The sequence below is a fragment of the Antechinus flavipes genome, chromosome 5 (assembly GCF_016432865.1).
Source record: "Antechinus flavipes isolate AdamAnt ecotype Samford, QLD, Australia chromosome 5, AdamAnt_v2, whole genome shotgun sequence".
Taxonomy (NCBI): Eukaryota; Metazoa; Chordata; class Mammalia; order Dasyuromorphia; family Dasyuridae; genus Antechinus; species Antechinus flavipes.
The window spans coordinates 137,506,563-137,529,981 of NC_067402.1; positions in this window are offsets into that span (position 1 = coordinate 137,506,563).

A 23,419-nucleotide genomic window follows, 5' to 3' on the forward strand; every position below is an offset into this window, starting at 1 on the left:
CTCCCCAGTATTAAACTTACAAGCACCACTTGCTTTGCATAGCTTTCTCTCTTTAGGATCTCTCTCCCCACTTTGAGTCCCTCCCCTTTTCTTTAAACCTTTCCCTTTTGATTTCTATATCCCTTCTATTTAGCCTACTCCTTTCCTTTTGACTTTTCCCCTCTCACTTTTCAATGAAGTGGGAAAAGTTTCTTTGTAAACCAAAGATGTCTAATATTTCCTCTTTGACCCAATTCTGATGAAAATAAGATTCACACTATGTCCATACCCCTCCCTTCTTTCTCTCAGATATAACAGATTTCCTTTGTCTCTTCATGAGATGTAGTCCTACGCTTTTCCCTTTTTCTGGTACAATTTCCTTTCTACTTCTAGATCCTTTTTTATATGAAAACAGAAGAACCAAATTATACATGTACTCTTTATGTATATCCATAACAGAAATACAGTTCCCAAGAGTTGTTTTTACCTTTTATACTTCTCTTTAGTCCTATATTTGAAGTCAAACTTTTTGTTTAGCTCTGGGTTTTTTTTTTTTTTTTTTTTTTTTTGTTAGAAATACATGGAATTCATCTATTGCATTGAATGCCTATTTTCTTCCCTGGAAGAAAATTATCAGGTTAGCTGGGTAGTGTATTCCTGGGTGCATAGCAAGTTCCTTTGCCTTTTGGAATATCAGATATTAGGCCCTTCCATCCTTTATTGTGGATGCTGCTAAATCTTGAGAGATTCTTACTTGGCTCCTCAGGATTTGAATTGTTTTTCTTATGGCTGCTTGTAGTATTTTTCCTTGGTCTGATAGTTCTGGAATTTAGCCACAATATTTCATGGAGTTTTAATTTTGGGATCTCTTTCAGTAGGTGATTGATGAATTATTTAAATGTCTATTTTACCTTCTGTTTTTATAACATCTGGGGAGTTCTCTTTGATGATTTTCTGGAAAATAGTGTCTAGCCTCTTTTTTTATCATGATTTTCAGGGAGTGCAATAACTCTTAGATTATCTCTTTTAAATCTATTTTGCTAAATCTTATTCTCCTAGATCTGTTGTTTTCCCAAGTAGGTATTTAACATTTTTTTTTCTATTTTTTTGGTTTTGCTTGACTGATTCTTGGTATCTCCTTGAGTCATTCATTTCTATTTGTTCAATTCTGATTTTTAATGAAATATTTTCTTCATTTTCTTTTTTTTTTCTCTTTGTAATTGTCCCATTGAATTTTTAAAGGAGTTGTTTTGTTCTATGGAATTTTTTTTTTCCATTTTGCCAATTTTATTTTTTAAGGAGTTATTTTCTTTTACCAGTTCACTAATTCTGTTTTTCAGGGAGTTGTTTACTTTTTGCACTCTATCTTTTAATGAGTTATATGTCTTATTCACACCCTCTTGAAAAGCTTCCTTTCCCTTTCCCCATTATTCTTCTAGCTCTCTTTTAAGAGTTTTAAAAAATTTCTTCTATGAGAGCCTTATGTGGTAAAGACCAGATGGTATCCAGCTTTGGATCTAGAGACAAACTGTTTTTAGTCTCCTCAAGGTTTGAAATCTGTTCTCTTTCAGTATAGAAGCTATCGATAGTTAGAGCCTGCTTTGCCTTTTTGCCTTTTTACTCATTTTAACAGAAAACAAAACAAAAACAAAAACAAAACACAGTTTGCTTATGGTGAGATAATTTCAGGCTTCCTCTACAGACAACAGGAAGTAACAATGAAGTGGCAGCAGAAGACAGGAGCTGAGCTGGAATCAGCATTTGTGCTGGGATCAGAGGATGTGCTTAGATCTTACTGAATCCCTCCAGATGCTGGGTGGGTGTGGCCAGGTCCCAAGAGATTGTAGCATTTTGTGGTTATAGTCTTTACTTTTTATGTTTATAGCTTCTTTGCTGTTCTACTGGCTTGCTTCCAGGGCAGATTAACTGACACTGTGGTAGAGTTCTCCCCTCAGATTTTCTTCTGGCAAAGACTACACCCCACCCCACTCCAGTCTGCTCAGCATGTGCTGTTTTCCATGCTCTCCCTAATTGTCTGCCTGAATCTGCACTTGGCCTAGCCCTATTCCGTCCCTCATAGGAGCAAAAACAGACCTTTTCTGGTGAATTTTGAGATTATCTTCTGTTGGTAATGTGTTGTACACCCTATTTGTTGGATTTGACAGTCAAACACTAATTCTAAGGCTGAGTTTCTTTTTTTTAAATAACTTTTTATTGATAGAACCCATGCCAGGGTAATTTTTTTACAGCATTATTCCTTGCACTAACTTCTGTTCCGATTTTTCCCCTCCCTCCCTCCATCCCCTCCCCCAGATGGCAAGCAGTCCTTTATATGTTGAATAAATTACAGTATATCCTAGATATAATATATGTGTGTAGAATCGAACAGTTTTCTTGTTGCACAAGAGAATTGCATTCAGAAGATATAAATAACCTGGGAAGAAAAAACAAAAATGCAAACAGTTTATATTCATTTCCCAGTGTTCTTTCTTTGGGTGTAGCTGCTTCTGTCCATCCTTGATAAATTGAAACTGAATTAGCTCTCTTTAACAAAGAGATCAGCTTCAATCAGAATACATCCTCAAACAGTATCGTTGTTGTGGTATATAATAATCTCCTGGTTCTGCTCATTTCACTTAGCATCAGTTCATGTAAGTCTCACCAGTCCTCTCTGTATTCATCCTGCTGGTCATTCCTTACAGAACAATAATATTCCATAATGTTCATATACCACAATTCACTCAACCATTCTCCAATTGATGGGCATCCATTCATTTTCCAGCTTCTAGCCACTACAAACAGGGCTGCCACAAACATTTTGGCACATACAGGTCCCTTTTCCTTCTTTAGTATCTCTTTGGGGTATAAGCCCAGTAGAAACACTGCTGGATCAAAGGGTATGCACAGTTTGATAACTTTTTGAGCATAGTTCCAAATTGCTCTCCAGAATGGCTGAATGTGTTCACAATTCCACCAACAATGTATCAGTGTCCCTGTTTTTCCACATCCCCTCCAACTCCACATTATCTTTCCCTGTCACTCTATCCAATCTGACAGGTGTGTAGTGGTATCTCAGAGTTGTCTTAATTTGCATTTCTCTGATTAATAATTATTTGAAGCATATTTTCATATGTCTATAAATAGTTTCAATTTCTTTGTCTGAGAATTGTCTGTTCATATCATTTGACCATTTATCAATCGGAGAATGGTTTGATTTCTTATAAATTAGAATCAATTCTCTATATATTTTGGAAATGAGGCCTTTATCAGAACCTTTGATTGTAAAAAATGTTTTCCCAGTTTATTGTTTCCCTTCTAATCTTGTCTGCATTTATTTTGTTTGTACACTTTTCAATTTGATATAATAAAAATTTTGTATTTTGTGGTCAATAGTGATCTCTAGTTCTTCTTTGGTCATAAAATCTTCCCTCTTCCACAGGTCTGAGAGGTAAATCATCCTATGCTCTTCCAATTTATTTATAAAGTCATTCTTTATGCCTAGGTCATGAACCCATTTTGACCTTATCTTGGTGTATGGTATTAAGTGTGGGTCAATGTGAGGCTGAGTTTCTTAAAAATAGTTTGAGAGTAAAGGAGAACTCAGAAAGATGTGTGTGTCCTTTCTGCCATCTTAGTTCCACCATAAATTGTTTCTTTTTTCAATGAACTTTTTACCTTCCCTTTTCTGTTTGACCAATTCTTTTTTTTTTATTAAGTAATTTCACTTTTGTAAATTTTTACACCTACATACATACATACATACATATATATTTTCCCATTTGGTCAATTCTGCTTTTCAATGCATTCTTTTATTCATTGGATTTTTGTGTCTATTGTACCATTTGGTCTACTTGTTTTTTTTCAGAGATTATTTGCTTCCAATATTTTTGTGCCTCCTTTTCAAAGCAGTTATTTGTTTCTTTTATGATCTTCTTGTATCATTCTCATTTATCTTCTCAATTTTTTCTCAATCTGTCTTACTTGAATTTTTAAATCATTTTTGAGTTCTTCCACAGCTTTAAACCATTTGAGGTTTTAGATATAGAAATTTTGACTTTGTTGTCTTCTTCTAAGTTTGTGTTTTGAGCTTCCTTTTTACAATAATAACTTTTCTATTTATTCAATTTCAAGTCTCTTGACTTTTAACTCAATTGTAGAATGAAACTCTGATTCCCAAGTGGAAGGGGCGCTGTTTCAAAGTTTTAGTTTTTTTTTTTTTTTTTTTTTTTTTTTTTTTTTTTTTTTTGTCAAGCTGTTTTCAGAGATAATTCTGAGGACCTGTAAATTTTTGCCTCTTCAAAGATAGTATATTTTAGGAGAGATGTGCTAACTACTCTTCTGTACCTTGCACTGGTTTGTGATTTACCATATGTTCTCTTTTCAGTCCTAGAATTGTAACTAGGATGGCTGCTTCCATACAGTAGACCTGCAACCTCTTCTGTACTAGTCCTCTTACTTGCTTTGGGATAAAGACTCAGGATTGTGAATTGGTTATATGTATAGATAATACAACAGATTCCTGTCTCTGCTGCCAGCAAAGGGTCCATTTAATCCCTTTACCATATGTGGACTGAAAGGTCTGGAAACTGCCAATGATGCCACCAATTCAGTGGCTCCAAAGCCTACTCCTGGGGTCCAGTTTGTGCGTGTTTCTCATTCTGTTGCAGCAGGCTTTTCATACCAAATTTCTGAATTGCCTTGTTCTGGAAAATTGTTTTTTCACTTTCCTTTTGTTATGTAATGTCTGGGCTAGCTCTCTGGAGGTCCTTGGTGTTTAGGTGGAGAAGTGAAGGAGGTAGGAGAGTCACCACGTGACTGGTCCAAGATGGAGTCTGGAGTCTGGATTTTTGAGCCTGAAGTCCTCTGTGGCTGAGAGCTGCTGCTAAGAACTGTGGCTGAGGGAGCCCTCTGTCTCTGGCAGTCCCTTAAATACCCCAGCATGACTATATCACCACACCACATTGGGAATGCACAGCTGTAGAACATTACATCACCACATTACCCTAAGTATAAGCCAATTAGATTGACCACATCATTACATTACATCAAGTATGTGCTTAGAGAACCACCATCTCATACCAAGTAGGTACTTAACTACAAGCACCCTGCTGTCCTAGATTGAAGTATACCCTTTGAAAGTTCTGGCCCACTACAGTTCTATCTCTCTAGAATTTATTTAGAGTGATTTCTTAAGGAGGCTCGAGGGAGCCCTTACCTGTACTCCACTGCCTTAGTTCTTTTCTCTCTAGCACGGACTTCTTAAAAAAGCCACTAAAATGACTGTAGTGGAAAGATAATTATTTTTATTTATTTGATTTTTTTTACATTTAATTTTTATTTCATCTTTTTTCAATTAAACACGAATTTTTAACATTAAAAAATGAATTCCAAATATTCTTCTTCACTCTATTCCTACCCTTCCTTAAGAAGGCTAACAATTTTAAGTAGATTATATATGTGTAGTAAAACAAAACATTTTCATATTAGTCATGTTACAAAAAACATAGATTAAAAAAAAGAATAAGGAAGTAAAAAGATATATGAATTCAGACTCTGTCAAGTCTTTATTTGGAGATGAATAGAATTTTTCATCTTAAGATCTTCATAAATGTTATGGATCATTATATTGCTAATAATAGGTAAGTCATTCACAGTTGATCATAATACATTTTTGCTATTACTATTTGTAGTGTTCTCCTAGAAAAATGATGTCTAAAATCATAAAGACTGGGATTCAAATCCTCTCTCTGCTCTTTATGGTTTGTAATATCATCAATTGATCATTGAATCAATGGAGATTAATTTCCAGAGTACTCAGTTTCCTCATTTTTAAAATGAAGGCATCTCTTTCCAGCTTTAGATATATAGTTCTATCATCTCTCACAGAAGTGATAAAAATAGACACGACAAAATTCTTCATATAAGTTGTCTTCTCGTATGTGGCAGAAATAATTGCATCTAATAAAAATCCAGGTAGTAGATAACATCTGATCAGTCAAATAACTGTATAAAAAATTCAAGTTACACACTTTCTGCACACTGAATTCATAGAGCTCAAACTATCATTCAGACTTATATGAACCGAAGCCCTTAAAACTTGTTGGCTTTATACCTCTTTAGTCCTTAAAAAATTGAAGTGTAGTAGAAGTACAAGTTTCATAGTAGGTCAACTACTTTTTAACTAGCAGTCTATGCTGACATCAATTAGATCTGTCTTTTAAGTCATAGAATGCCTAATTGAATGCATGCAGACGCTTTTGCCTTGTCAATATATAAGTAATGGCTTATTTATTTATGTATTTATTCCTTTAGTATTTATTACTTCAATCAGTAGTTATAGATGATTGATTCTTCCCTTTAAGATAACTTATTGTTGTTGTTAAATAGTTCTATAATAGTCTGTATTTTCAGAATGCTTTACAATTTTATATTAGTTCACCCTGATAGTAAGTTATCTGGGGACTATTTCGTAGTAGCATCTGGGTTAGAGATCAAACTTACTGATTTCTAGTAACTTGTCTAATTTGTAAAACTTACTACTCCCCCCTGGAATTTTAACAGTAATTTTCTGAAGTCTGAAATACAAATGCTTTAAATTAAAAGACAAGCATACTGCTTGAAGGGATGGCAGTAGTAAAAGACAGTTTGATGAATATTAGCATGTGGTGGCATGTATAGTTAGCCATAAAGTTTGTAAATCACTTAAGAATCCTAAATTTTTTAACAGAAAAAAATTTATGTATATGTTGTACAAAGAGAACATGCTGTGCAGTATATTCATAAGTAGCTACCAGTGCTTCTTTCAAAGATATACTTGGAATTTAATGCTATTGAAAAACAGTTCCTAGAAAAATATAAAATAACTTTGCCTTGTGGGGCATACCTGTAATTCCTACTATAGAGACCTAGAGGCTAGTGTATTACATACTTTGAGAGATATAAGTTGCAGTAGCTTAAAGCTTACTGGACAGATGAAATAGATCTAGCATGGATATAGAGAACTATCAGGAGCAATAGTGGCACAACACTGGTTAAGAAGGGGTAAATTGACAAGGTCAGAAATGGAGTAAGATTCAAGCTTTCATGCTAATTAAAACTAGTATCAAATGTGTGAGTGGCCACTGTATTTCCAGCTTACCTAAGGTGGAGGCGGGGGAGAGAGGGAAGGAGAAAGGGAGAGGGGAAAGAAAGAGAGAGAGAGAAAGAGAGAGAAAGGAAGGAGGAAGGGATGGGCGAAGGAAGGAAGGAAGGAAGAGTCACTGGGGAGGGAGGGAGGAAGGAAGGAAGGAAAGAAAGATGGAATTAATAACATAAGAACATTTTAAAAAATGAAAAACAGAATCATTTATAGATACAGAATTGATACAGCTAGGGCCTGCAGTATTCTGGGTGGTGCTAAGCAGCAGGAAAAGAAAGAGGAAGACAAGGAAAAGCAAGACAGAGAAGAATTGGAAAGGGAAGAAGAGGGGTATAGATAGATAGTCAAAGTCAGAAAAGGAACATTATTTAATTAATTTGATTCCTATATCAGCCATTTGAGGTAGATTTTACAATTATTTATATAGTCTTTTTTTTTCTTTAATAAAAACAGAATAAGAAAAAAAGAAAAACAGAAAAAAGAATACAAAAAAAGAAACATTTTCATGTGTCCAGCAGAACATCAGAGAGGATTATAAATATATAATAACAAATTACTAGTTCAAGAAATTATCTATTTATATATTAGTATTAATTATATCGATTAGTGTCCACTTTTTCTTTACTTGTAAATTGTTCTTTAGTTCTCTGCTGCACCCATTTTTTTTTACTTTATACTTCCCCTTCCTTTCATCCTTACCATCACCCTCAAGTAGGCTATAGTTTAAAAAGGATATATTTATTCATACAGATGTTTATACAGACACACACACATATATACACACACATATATACCCCCACTATACTACATATAAACAGAGACATATCTTTCCTATCCTTTGACTCTGCTTTAATTCTGCTCATTATCATTCCTTCCTATTACTTTACCTCCTCTCTTCATTCATGGATGCTTCTCTTGTTCTGTCCTAAGTCTTTATAATTTTTCACTAGTCCATGTTCATCCTAAGGCACAAATTTGTTTTATTTGTGGGCGAAATCTTGAGAGCTTGAAATTTACTAATCTATTATGAGCTGTTCCCAGAATCTCCTCTTCACAGTTATTTTTGAAGATGATTGATAAGTATCTGATATATAATGCCATCCTTTTATTCCAAGTCGAATGTACTTTCCATTATGCTATACTACTTCCATTAATACTGTAACATATAAAAATCACAAAACTTTGTAACTGGATGGACTCCTAAAGATCAGGAGCTGGTTAAACCTTATCTCCCCCATCATTACCACTATCCAGATATGGATACTGAGTCCCAAAGCTATTTAGTAGTTTTACTTTAATTACAAGATTAATTAACTCAAAGCTACTACCTTTTTCTTATCTCCAATCCAGGACTACATTATGTACTATTTTTAGGATGTTTATTTATATCCTATATTCTAAATAATGGTTCAACAAATATTTTTTATAAAAGCTTTTTTTTTTCTTTTTTTGCTGAGGCAATTGGGGTTAAGTGACTTGCCCAGGGTCACACAGCTAGACAGTATCTGAGACCAGATTTGAACTCCCGTCCTCCTGACTTCAGGGCTGGTGCTCTATCCACTGCGCCACCTAGCTGCCCCGCTTTTTTATTTTTTAAAATATATGCAAAGATAGTTTTCAACATTCGCACTTAGAAAATCTTGTGTTATTTTTCTCCCCTCCTTCCTAAACAGGAAATAATCCAATATAGCTTAAACATGGGCAATTTTTCTAAATATATTTCCACATTTGTTGTGTTATGCAAGAAAAATCAGATCAAGAGGGGAAAAACACAAGACAATAAAAACAAGCAAGCAAAGAAAGAACAACAAAAGGTGAAAATACTATGCTTTCATCCATGTTCAGAATCCATAGTTCTCTGTGTGTGTTTGGATGACTCTTTCCATCACAAATCTTTTGAAATTGTTTTGCATAATCTCATTTCAACAAAGATCTTTTACGCATGTACTATATGTAATGCATTGTGCTAGAAATTGGGAATATAATAGATTAAGATATACTCCTAGTCCCCTGATAGTTTATGGTAGGTAAAGGGGATAAATAAAATGTCCATATATAAGGAAAGTGCCAAGGATTTAGCTCTAGAGCTAAAACTAACCTTCAAGGTTATCTAGTTCAACCCCATCTTTTTATAGATTAAAAAAAAAAAAGAAAACTGAGACTCAGATTAAGTGACTTGAACAAGGTTGCACAGATGACAGATGGCAGAGGTGGGATCTGAACTCAGGTTTTCTAATCATAGAGTCAGTGATTTTCCCACTGAATCATGGAAATACATTCCTACTACAAATGTATGAAAGTCCAAGTCAATATAGAGTTTACTCATACCATGAAAGATGTTGTACTGTGGACTACCCTTAAAGGAAATGAGGGATTTTAGCATTGAGATTTTCAGAAAAGTCCATCATACAATAACATAGGAAAAAACAATTTCTAATGTAGTGGATGTACATTCAGGAATAGCAAATAGTCTAGTTTTGTGGAATGTAAAATATATGAAAAAAATGTGATTTGTAAAAAGGTTAAAGCAAATATATGGAAGGTTTTGGATGCCATATTTAGTTTATTTTATAGTAAAAAATATGCTTATATAGTAATGTTGTTGGAATCAGTATTGAAAAGATTATTCTGTAACAGTTTTATAGATAGATTGAAAGAGCTAAAGATGACCCAAGGAAATAAGGTCAGGAAAGCGGCAATCAAGGAAGAAAAAAAAAAGTATTTCTTTTCTACTATACACAAGTTATTGTGATAAAGACTTTAGAATATTGGCAGAGTACTGGTTAGCTTCAAACAGCTTTAAAATAAATCAAAGGAAGACATTTTGCCTTCTAGGCAGATTAAGAGGTCCATAAGAAAGAACCATAATGCTAGTTTGAATACAGACTGAGAAAGTGACAAGAGCATACATGGTGTGCTTTGGAAGCAGCAAAGACACTAGTAGTTCTGGAAACTCTCAGTCCATATATGGTAAGGATAGAGGGCAGACAAATCCAAAAAGGATTTTAAGGAACTGTTTCCTGGTACTGCATGAAAGTGGTACTGATTGGCAACTCTATTTTTCATAAGCAGTGCTAATCACAGTTCCAGGATGGAGAGGAGCACTTGTGACTGGTCACAATGAAGCAGGAACCCTTATTCCAAAACAGAGTACTCTAGTGCTTACAAATGTAAGAGAATAGAGAATAGGAAACATGGTTACAGTTGCAGGTTCAAAAGGAGTGTTAGTACTTGAGGCTACAGAAAAACAGGGACCCTTCCTGTGTAAAAACCTAATTACAAATGAAGATAGCAGTGATGACTCCTTTTACATTATTATACCATTTTGGAAAAAAAAAATCGTTGAAGCCCCCAGAGCTACTCTGAAAGCAGTAGCTTGAAGAAGCCTAAAGCTTTACTCAATGCTACTCCCCACACATACATGGGGTTTTATTTGTTTTTTTTTTTTTTAAACAAAATTTAATATCAAAAAATGATATGGGGAAAATAAGCAAACAAGAGCTATAAAAAAAGAACTTTACCATAAAAGCAAAACAACAAAACAATACAAAAAACTCTTACAATGGTGGGGTAGAGCAAGACAGAAACTTAGAAGACAAGCAGAACCTCAAATTATGTAATTGGACCAAAGGCCAAGATGAATTCCTAGAAGAGTAAAAGAAAGTAGAGGGGGAAAAAGTAGAGAAAAATCTCGGAAAAGAAATTAGAGTAATTCAAGAAAAGAATAAAGAGAGGATTATCAATTTGGCAATAGAGGCACAAAAACACTAAAGAAAATATTATTAAGGGACTTCCGGTTAAGATGGCGGAGAGGAGGCTCACAGCTGCATAAGCTCCACGCTCTCTCTCACTATCCATTTCATTACAAGCCTCTGAATCAATGCTTGACTGAAAAAAAAAAAAACCCACATATAGTTACCAAGAGAAGCCATCCTTGAGATCCGCCAAGAAAGGTCTGTCTTTACTTGAGGGCTGGGGCGGTTTTAGATCGGGCGCAGGCGGCGGGCAGCGGCAGTGAAGGCACAGGAGCAGACTGGAGAGGGGGTGGGGAGTGATCGCAGCCGTCTCTGCGGGGAGAGCTTTGCTACAGGTTTGAATACTTTGCTCCGGCAGCAAGTCAGCAGCCCAGCAGAGAAGCTAAAAACACCGGGGGTGAAGAATACAACCCCAAACAGCTGGAGTCTCTCGGGACCCGGCCACCCCCCCCTTCCCCCCCCTCAGTGACTCAGCACGCTTTGGGATCTCAGAGCGCAGGCGCAGCACAGTCCTGCTAGTGCCTCACTGCTGCCCCCTGCAGTCTGTAGAGGAAGCTCGATAACACACCCAGCCCCCCCCCCCAAAGAAAGACTCCAGTTTTTTCTGTTTTTCTTTGGTAGTTTGTCTCTGATTAATAGACAGAATGAGCAAGAAGCTGAAGAGGACTTTAACCCTTGACAGCTTCTACACAGATAGAGAGCAGACTCTAAATCCTGAGGAGACTAAAAACAGGCAGTCCCCAGGTGAATCCCCAAAGGAGGAGAACATCTGTTCGTCAGCACAGATGAACCTCATAGAAGTGATTAAAAAGGCTCTCACAAGGGAGCTAGAAGAAAAATGGGAAAAGGAGAGGGAGGCTTGGCAAAAGAGCCTGGAGAAGTCAGTTAAAGAGAGAGTGGATAAAGAAGTAAAATCCTTGAAAAATAGGATTAGTGAACTGGAAACAGAAAACAGCTCTCTAAAAAACAAAATTGGCTAAATGGAAAAAAATTCCACAGAACAAAAGAACTCAATTGGACAATTAGAAAAAGATTTTAAAAAAGTGAGTGAAGAGAATACTTCACTGAAAATCAGAATTGAACAAGTGGAATTGAATGACTCGAGGAGACAAGAAGAATCAGTCAAGCAAATCCAAAAAAATCAAACAATGGAGAAAAATGTGAAATACCTTCTGGGGAAGACAACAGACCTGGAAAACAGATCCAGGAGAGACAATCTGAGAATCATTGGACTCCCAGAAAAACATGATGAAAAAAAGAGCCTGGACACCATTTTCCAGGAAATTATCAAAGAGAACTGCCCAGAAGTCATAGGAACAGAGGAAAAAATAAACATTGAAAGGATTCATCAATCACCCACTGAAAGGGATCCTAAAATCAAAACACCAAGGAATATAGTGGCCAAATGCCAGAACCCTCAGATGAAGGAAAAAATATTGCAAGCGGCTAGAAAAACCCAATTCAAGTATCAAGGAGCCACAATAAGGATCACCCAGGATCTGGCAGCATCCACATTAAAAGATCGAAGGGCCTGGAATATGATATTCCGAAAGGCTAAGGAACTTGGTATGCAACCAAAAATAACTTACCCAGCGAGAATGAGCATCTTTTTCCAGGGAAGAAGATGGACATTCAATGAAGTAAGCGAATTTCATCTATTTCTGATGAAAAAACCAGAACTTAACAAAAAGTTTGATCTACAAATATAGAACTCAAGAGAAATCTAAAAAGGTAAAGATTAATCTTGGGAACTATATTTTGACTATATAGATGTATAAAGAATACATGTATACCTTGTTCTAGAAATTGATGTGGAAAGGACATTGTACCAGAAAAAGGGTAAAGTGGGGGTAGTACATCTCATGAAGAGGCATAGGAAACCTATTATATCTGAGAGAAAGAATGGAGGGGGATGAATATAGTGGGTATCTTACTACCTTCAGAATTGGCTTTAAGTGAAAAATCTTAAGACATATTCAATCTATGGTGAAACTTCTCCCATCTCACTGAAAAGTGAGAAGGGAAAAGTGAAAAGGGAAGGAATAAGCTAAGGGGAAGGGAATACGGGAACTGGGAGGGAAAGGGGTAAGATAGGGGGAGGAACTCTAAGGCGGGGGGAGGGATACTAAAAAGGGGAGGGCGGTGAGAAGCAAGTGGTGCTCACAAGCTTAATACTGGGAAGGGGGGGAAAGGGGAAAGAAGGGAGGAAAGCATAAACCGGGGTTAACAAGATGGCAAGTAATACAGAATTGGTCATTCTAACCATAAACGTGAACGGGGTAAACTCCCCCATAAAGAGGAAGCGGTTAGCAGAATGGATTAAAAGCCAGAATCCTACAATATGTTGTTTACAGGAAACACACCTGAAGCGGGGAGATACATGCAGGTTAAAGGTAAAAGGTTGGAGCAAAATCTACTATGCTTCAGGTGAAGTCAAAAAAGCAGGGGTAGCCATCCTGATCTCAGATCAAGCTAAAGCAAAAATTGATCTAATTAAAAGAGATAAGGAAGGACACTATATCTTGCTAAAGGGTAGCATGGATAATGAAGCACTATCTATATTAAACATATATGCACCAAGTGGGGTAGCATCTAAATTCTTAAAAGAGAAACTAAGAGAGCTACAAGAAGAAATAGACAGTAAAACTATAATAGTGGGAGATCTTAACCTTGCACTCTCAGAATTAGATAAATCAAACCACAAAATAAATAAGAAAGAAGTCAAAGAGGTAAATAGAATACTAGAAAAGTTAGATATGATAGATCTCTGGAGAAAATGTAATGGAGACAGAAAGGAATACACCTTCTTTTCAGCAGTTCATGGAACCTATACAAAAATTGACCATATATTAGGACATAAAAACCTCAAACTCAAATGTACTAAGGCAGAAATAGTAAATGCATCCTTTTCAGACCATGATGCAATGAAAATTACATTCAACAAAAAAGCAGGGGGAAGTAGACCAAAAAAATAATTGGAAGAAAATATTATTAAAAAAAAGAATTGGACTAATAATAAAAGAGTCACAGCAGGTGGTTATACAATAAACACACTTGGCACAGATGGATGCATAGGGTGTTGAAACAAAAATCCTGGACACAGTATACTATGCTTCACCTGAAATTAAGAAGGCAAGAATGGTGATCATGATCTCAGACAAAGCAAATGCAAAAATATACTTAACTGAAAGAAATGTAGGCAAACTACATTTTAGTAAAAGGTACTATAGACTATGATGTTCTCTCTCTCTCTCTTTCTCTCTCTCTCTCTCTCTCTTTATATATATATATATATATATACACACATACACACATATATATATATATGTATATATATTTAAAAGCAGCAAGTTTCTTTGATAAAGTTTTCATTTTTCATTTATATACAGAGCACTGAGTCAAATTAATAAAAAGAAGAGGCATATCCCAGTTATAAATAATCAAAGGACACGAACAGTTTGCAGAACTCAAATTTATAGTTATATGAAAAAATCAGTAAATCATTATTGATTAGAGAAAGATAAATTACAACAAGTCTGGATACCACATCACACTGATAAGAAATGATAAATACCGCAGGGGATGAGAGAATATAAGTTCATTAATGAATTGTTGGCTGATTAGTGAACTGATCATACCATTCCAGAGAACAGTATTGAATGATGTCTAAAGATCTGTAAAACTTCATACTCTTTGATACACCAATACTCTTATAGAGATGTACACCATAGTGATCAAAGAAAATGAAAAAGGATCTATATGTATAAAATATTTACAGCAGTTCTTTTGTGGTGATAAAGAATTGGAATGTGAAGGGATGATATTCATCAACTCAAGAATAACTGGGCAAGTTGTGATGAAGTAATAGTGAGCTATAAAAACTCATGGGAGTAGTTTCAGAAAAAAATCATGGAACCTTTATGAAATGATACAAAATTAGGTGAGAAGAATGTTGAGATTGCCGTGTACAATTATAGCAATGGTGTTATTATGATCAACTGTGAAAGATTTGGCTAATCTTAAAAATGTAGTAATCAAAGACAATTCCTACAATCTCATAATGGGAAAATGTTTTCTACCTTCAGAAAAAGAACTAAATGAAATCTGAATATAAATTAAAGTATATATTTTTGCTTTCTCTATTTTTGTAATATAATTATATGGAAATATATTGGCACATATAATTGATGTCATAATTTTTAACTTTCTTTGTTGGAATCTTTACAAACTGCTAACTCATTAGAGTTGATCTAATCTTACAAGAAGATGTTTTGGGCAGAACCTGAAACAAGGTACTAAGTAGAACTAATTAGTACAATGCTTATGTTTGCGCCTTTACTCATTGGAGTTCACAAGTATGCCAGCTTCACAAAGTAAACTTTGTACCTTTGTGAATTCACACTTCCCTTAAAGCTCTTTGGGCCAGAGAGCACTATGGGAGAAAACCCATAATCCCATTCTCTCAGAAGATTCACATATAAGGCCAGTGAAGAGAGAGCTATTCCAGAATATTTTCCACTTGGCTGGCTGGTCGCAGAAGAGAGTTCAGCTGCATTGGAGAGGAGCACTCTGGTGCAGACAGAGAGCACTTTGGGAGATTTCAGCTGAATTACGCCAGAAGCCCTCTCTCCGAGGCAAGCAAGAGAGAATATATTTTCCACTTGACTGGCTGGTTGCAGAAGAGAGTTCAGCTGGATTGGAGAGGAGCACTCTGTTGCAGACACAGAGCACTTTGAGAGATTTCACCGGAATGACATGAAGAGTGGAGCTGGCTGGAGGCTGAAGAAAGCAGAGGCAGAGGCTGAAGGACAGAATCCTTGGATTTGGCGACATTCGGAAGGAGCTCTTGGAACCAAGCAGAGAGATAGACCTCTAAACTAACTGGGCTATATTGGAGATAATAAAAGATCTGGACTTTTATCACCTGGCGGTGTTTTGAGAAGAAGCTCACAACATTTTGGCACCCTGAACGTGGGGCTAACAGACCCCTCAGTGGATTTCAGTGGAAAAGCTACGATCCTGATTCAAGTGGAAAAGACTCTTCAACCCAGAAATTAGGGTGAGTGCAACAAAAAAAAGTCCAGATCTTTTATTATCTCCAATATAGCCCAGTTAGCTTAGAAGTCTATCTCTCTGCTTGATTCCAAGAGCTCCCTCCGAATGTCGCCAAATCCAAGGATTCTGTCCTTCAGCCTCTGCCTCTGCTTTCTTCAGCCTCCAGCCAGCTCCACTCTTCATGTCATTCCGGTGAAATCTCTCAAAGTGCTCTGTGTCTGCAACAGAGTGCTCCTCTCCAATCCAGCTGAACTCTCTTCTGCAACCAGCCAGTCAAGTGGAAAATATATTCTCTCTTGCCTTGCCTCGGAGAGAGGGCTTCTGGCGTAATTCAGCTGAAATCTCCCAAAGTGCTCTCTGTCTGCACCAGAGTGCTCCTCTCCAATGCAGCTGAACTCTCTTCTGCGACCAGCCAGCCAAGTGGAAAATATTCTGGAATAGCTCTCTCTTCACTGGCCTTATATGTGAATCTTCTGAGAGAATGGGATTATGGGTTTTCTCCCATAGTGCTCTCTGGCCCAAAGAGCTTTAAGGGAAGTGTGAATTCACAAAGGTACAAAGTTTACTTTGTGAAGCTGGCATACTTGTGAACTCCAATGAGTAAAGGTGCAAACATAAGCATTGTACTAATTAGTTCTACTTAGTACCTTGTTTCAGGTTCTGCCCAAAACATCTTCTTGTAAGATTAGATCAACTCTAATGAGTTAGCAGTTTGTAAAGATTCCAACATTTCTTAATGGATGGAAATCGATAGGTAGAAGGGAAAGACTAATGAAAATGAAATTTTAAATGAAAATAATGATGAAAACTAATTTTAAAAAGGCAATGCTTTATTTGATCCTAACACCAAACTTGAAAGAAGAGTGGTATTAGTATTCCTATTTTATAGTTTAGGAAACTGAGGCACACAGAAGTTTAAAATATTTTCTGAGGATCACATTCATAGTATGTATTTCAGCCTTAATTTCAACTCAGCACTGCCTGAATTCAGGCCCAGCATGAGGTGAATTATGGTGAGCATGGAAAGGAAGTGATGAAAAATTAATGGAATTTTAAGTATGATAAATAATGTAAAGACTGAATTGGTACAATTGGCACTTATTGTACACAGATGAATGATTAATGAGAGGGAAGGGAAATTGTTGATTTTGAGGTTTATAGCTTGATGACTGAAGGATTGTTGGAAGAGATCCTAGTGGACAACTGATTCTAGTTTCAATCCATTTCAAGATTCTTTTCTACGTCAGCTTTTATAAATTGTCTTCCAGCCTCTTGAGAACTTATAATGAAAGAAAGATTACTTGTCATAGGGCAAGTTGAATTGAATGGGCAAATAAATCTGATATTTTAGGAAATTATCTACTCAGTTGATCTAAAATCAGTGCACTATAAAATCTACTAATTGTTCCTACCTCTGCCTAATGGAGTGAGTCAAGAGTAAAATAAAGTGAAGTATGATAAGAAACAATGTGTCTGAGTCTCTGTAGGTTTGAATACTGACATCATGAGGAATTGAGTTAAACTTTCACCTCAAAAACTCAGTATTGTGAAAAATTAAATACTACTTAATCTCTGTGTTTCAATTTCTTCATTTGAAAAATCAAGATAATCATACTTGTGGAACTTATCTCACAAGTTGTTGTAAGACTTAAGTAAGGTGGCCTTTCAAAATTCCTTTGCAAACTTTAAAGTACCATATAAATCCTCTTTAAAAAAATTTAATCCCAATTTCATATAATTATCCTGGAAATATTCACAAGCTGATTTTTTTCTTTTTCAGTCTAATCAATTTTCATTTATTTGACTCTTTTATTTCTATGTTCTTTCCACTTTTTGGCCCTTTATCTTTGGGCATATTTTGATTAATTTCCTTATATCACTTTTCAAGATGACTAGAAATCGTCCTCTAGTTGTGGTCTGATTTTCTTGCAGCAGATACTTACTTTTCTTACTTTTCTTGGTCTAGATATATTTCTTGAATATCTTAGATTTAAGATTTTACAATTTTTTTCAACTGTTTCATACTTTTAGCATATTTTGTTACTGTTATTGAGAATTTTCTAAAGTACTTAGTTTTACTAAAAAAAATAATAATAAACAAAACAAATAAATAAAAAAAGAAAGGTCCAAATCAAGTTCCCCTACATTGTACTGGTGCAATTGATTTTATCAAGTTAAATGCAGATTTTATATTTGTCCCTCTTTGATTTGATTTTTTTTTGGTTTCTGATCAATCATCTATTAACATTGTTTCTCCAGCTGAAAAATTGGGGTAACACTTTACTGTGTTTGTCAAAGAATCTTACTGGGATATCTATTATGTGCAAGACAATTAGCTAAGTGTTTCACAAATATTATCTCATTTTTTTTTTTTTTACAAAAACCCTTGAGGGGTAGGTGTTATAATTATATGCACTTTACAAGCCAGGAAACTGAATCAAAAAGACATTTGCATGTACCTAAGGTTATATGACTAATAATTATCTGAAATTGGATTTGAAATGAATAGTTCCTGATTCTAGACACAGCACTCTAATGCAATGCACCATTTAGATGCCTATATACTACATTACCATTGTATCTTAAACTTGAGCCCACTATTCCAATGGAAGTAAATATACTTAGAGAAGAATTGGACAATGAATCAATAGTGGGAGTAACAATATTTTTGTATTGATTATACTTATTATATCACATCAGTAAATATGTTTCATTAATGAAGCAACATCAATATTAAACATATATGCACCAAGTGATGTGGCATCTAAATTCCTAAAGGAGAACTTGAGAGTTGCAAGAATAAATGACAGCAAAATTATGCTAGTGCGAGATATAACACTTGCTCTTGTAGAACTAGATAAATCAAACCACAAAATAAAAAAGAAAGAATGTAAAGAGGTAAATAGAATATTAGAAAAGTTAGGCATGATAAAGCTTTGGAGAAAATTGAATGGAGACAGAAAGTAGTACACTTTTTTCTTGGCAGTTTATGGAACTTATACAAAAATTTACCATATATTAGGAGATAAAGACCTCAAAATCAAATGCAGAAAGGCAGAAATAGTAAATGCATTTTTGAGATCATGATACAATAAAAATTACAGTCAATAAAAGGCCAAAGGAAAATAGACCAAAAAGTAATTGGAAACTAAATAATATCTTCCTAAAGAATGAATGAGTGAAACAACAAATCATAGACACAATCAGTAATTTCATCCAAGAGAATGGCAATAATGAGATAACATACCAAAATTTGTGGGATGCAGCCAAAGTGGTAATAAGGGGAAATTTTATATCTCTAGATGCTTACTTGAATAAATAGAGAAAGAGAAGATCAATGAATTGGGCTTGCAACCAAAAAAGCTAGAAAAATAAACAAATTAACAAGCTGCAATCAAATACCAAACTTGAAATTCTGAAAATAAAAGGAGAGATTAATAACATTGAAAGTAAAAAAAAATTATTGAATTAATAAACGAAACTAAGAGCTGGTATTATGAAAAAAACCCAATAAAATAGATAAAATTTTAGTTAATTTGATTAGAAAAAGAAAAGAGGAAAATCAAATTGTTAATATCAAAAATGAAAAGGGAGAACTTTCCATCAATGATTTCAAAGGAAATTCAAGCAGTAAGTTGGAATTACTTTGCCCAACTTTATGCCTATAAATTTGATAACCTAAGTGAAATAGAGGGATATCTTCAAAAACATAAATTGCTCAGATAAACAGAAGAGAAAATAAATTACTTAAATAGCCCCATTTCAGAAAAAGAAATAGAACAATCAGCTCCTTAAGAAAAAAAAAACAAAAACCCAGAACCAAATGGATTTACATGTGAATTCTACCAATCATTTAAAGAATAATTAACTCCAATACTATTTAAAATAGTTGAAAAATAGGAAATGAAGGACTCCTACCTAATGCCTTCTATGACACAGACACGGTACTGATACCTAAACCAGGTAGGATAGAAACAGAGAAAGAAAATTATAGACCAATCTCCCTAATGAATATTGCTACAAAAATTTTAAATAAATTATTACCAAAGAGATTCCATAAAATCATCCCCAGGATAATACACCATGACCAAGTAGGATTTATACCAGGAATTCAGGGCTATTTGAATATTAGGAATTGAATAACAGACTTTATTAATAACCAAATCAACAAAAACCATATGATGACTGTCTCAATAGATGCAAAAAAGCATTTGTTAAAATCCAACACCCATTCCTATTAAAACACTAGAAAGTATAGGAATAAATGGACTTTTTCTTAAAATGGTCAGTAGGATTTATTTAAAACCATCAACATGCACCCCCAAGTAATGGGGATAAACTGGAACCATTCCAATAAGATCAGGGGTGAAACAAAGTTCCCCAGTATCACCATTACTATTCAGTATTGTGTTAGAAATGTTATCTTTGGCAATAAGAGAAGAAAAAAATTAAAGGAATTAGAGTAGGTCATGGGGAACCCTAATTATACCTTTTTGCAAATGATACAATGGTATGCTTAGAGAATCCTAGAGAATCAACTAAAAAAAATGTTAGAAATAACCCACAACTTTAGTAAAGTTCCAGGATACAAAATAAATCCACATATATCATCAGCATTTTTATACATCACTAATAAAACCCAACAGCAAGAGAAACAAAGAAAAATTCCATTTAAAATAATTGTTGATAGTATAAAATATTTGGGAATATATCTGTCAAAGGAAAGTCAGGAACTTTATGAGCAAAACTACAAAACACTTTCCACAAATAAAGTCAGATCTAAACAATTGGAAAAATATTAAGTGCACTTGGATAGACTGAATGAATATAATAAAGATGACAATTCTACCTAAACTAATCTATTTATTTAGTGCTATACCAGTCATACTCTCAAGAAACCATTTCGATGACCTAGAAAAAATAACAAAATTCATATGGTACAACAAAAGGTGAAGAATTTCAAGGGAACTAATAAAAAAAAAGCAAATGTAGGTGGTCTAGTTGTATTAGATCTAAAACTATATTATAAAGCAGTGGACATCAAAGCCTTTTTGGTACTGGCTAAGAAATAGAGCAGTTTATCAGTGGAATAGGTTATTTTCATAGAACAAAACAGACAATAACTATAGTAATCTAGTGTTTGACAAACCCAAAGACCTCAACTTTGGGGATAAGAATTCACTATTTGAAAAAAAAAATTGCTGGGAAAATCAGAAACTAGTATGGCAGAAACTAGATATTGACTCACACATAACACTGTACATCAAGATAAGGTCAAAATGGGTTCATGATCAAGACATAAAGAATGATATTATAAATAAATTAGAAGAATATAGAATAGTTTACCTCTCAGATCTATGGAGAAGGAAGGAATTTGTGACCAAAGAAAAACTAGAGATTCGTATTGCTCAAAAAAGAGATAATTTTGATTATATTAAGATAAAAAGTTTTGTACGAACAAAACTAATGTAGACAAGATTAGAAGGAAAGCAATAAATTGGGAAAACATTTTTACTTTCAAAGATTCTGATAAAGGCCTCATTTCTAAAATATGTAGAGAATTGTCTCAACTTTATAAGAATTCAAGCTATTCTCCAATTGATAAATAGTCAAAGGATATGAACAGAAAATTTTCAGATGAAGAAATGGAAACTATTTGTAGTTATATGAAAAGGTGCTCCAAATCACTATTGATCAGAAAAATGTAAATTTAGAAAACTCTGAGATACTACTACATACCTTTCAAATTGCCAAAGATGACAGGAAAAGATAATGACAAATGTTGGAGGGGATGTGGGAAAACTGGGACACTGATATATTGTTGGTAAAAAAAAAACAAACAAACAAAAAAATAGATACATTGTTGGTGGAACTGTGAATGTCTCCAACCATTGTGGAGAGCAATATGGAATTATGCTCAAAAAGTTATCAAACTGTACATATCACTTGACCCAGCAATGTTCTACTGGGCCTATATCCCAAAGAGATCTTAAAGGGGGGAAAGGGACCCACATGTGCAAAAATGTTTGTGGCAGCTCTTTTTGTAGTGGCAAAGAACTGGAAACCAAATGGATGTCCAAAAATTGGAGAATGGCTGAATAAGTTATGGTATATGAATATTATGGAATATTATAGTTCCGTAGGAAATGATTAGCAAGATGATTTCAGAGAGACCCCAAAAGACTTACATGAACTGATGCTAAGTGAAATGAGCAGAATGAGGAGATCATTATACACTGCAACAACAAAATAATAAGATGATCAGTTCTAATGGATGTGGCTCTCTTCAACAATTAGATGATTCAAACCAATTCCAATTGTTCAGTGATGAAGAGAGCCATCTACACCCTAAGAGATTATTGTAGGATCTGAGTGTGGAGCACAATATAGCTTTCTCACTCTTTCTGTTTTCTTTTCCAGTTTTATTTTTCCTTATTGATCTGATTTTTCTTGTGCAGCAAGATAACTGTATAAATATGTATACATATATTGGATTTAACATATATTTTAACATATTTAAAATGCATTTCACTAAAAGCAAGTGGAGGTTGCTGGTTGATAATCTGTTAGGAAAATATCAGATAGAGATTCATAAACACTAGCATTATAATATCCCTAATTCTTTAGGATTATCTCTCAAATCCTGAGGGGACAAGGTAATAATTTTATCTATAAACATAATCTGATAATGGAGTCTAGTTTGAGTTAGGAGAGTAAGCCCTGAGAGACTGGTATTCTAGTAATGTTGAAGCTTTCCTCAGTAGAGATCAACTAAAAGAATTTGCCACTTCTCATACCCTGACTTGGTAACAAGCATTATTTTTTCATCTGCTCCCAGCTGTAGTTGAATTTGTTCATAGGGAATCTGAGGAATAGCTATAGATGGAGGAAAGTTGTATTTTATATATTGAGGAAAGTTGTATTTTATATATTGTTAGCATTACTTTTCCTTTTCTCTTACCTAAATAGATAGGAGAGTGAAATAAGAATTTTTAATTTAATTTTTCTCAATTAAATATAAATCAGCATCTTAAAGTGTTGTTTTTTTTAATTTGAATATTAAATTCTGTCCTTCCCTTAATTGAAAAGGAAAGAAATTTATTATATATTACATTTCTTTTTTATTTTCTTTTTTATTTTATAATAATTTTTTATTGACAGAACCCATGCCAGGGTAATTTTTTACATTATCCCTTGCACTCACTTCTGTTCCAGTTTTTCCCCTCCCTCTCTCTTTCCCCTCCCCTAGATGGCAAACAGTCCTATATATGTTAAATATATTGCAGTATATCCTAGATACAATATATGTATGCAGAACCGAACAGTTCTCTTGTTGCACAGGGAGAATTGGATTCAGAAGGTAAAAATAACCCTGGAAGAAAAACAAAAATGCAAATAGTTTACATTCATTTCCCAGTGTTCTTTCTTTGGGTATAGCTGCTTCTGTCCATCTTTTATCAATTGAAACTAAGGTAGGGCTCTTTGTCAAAGA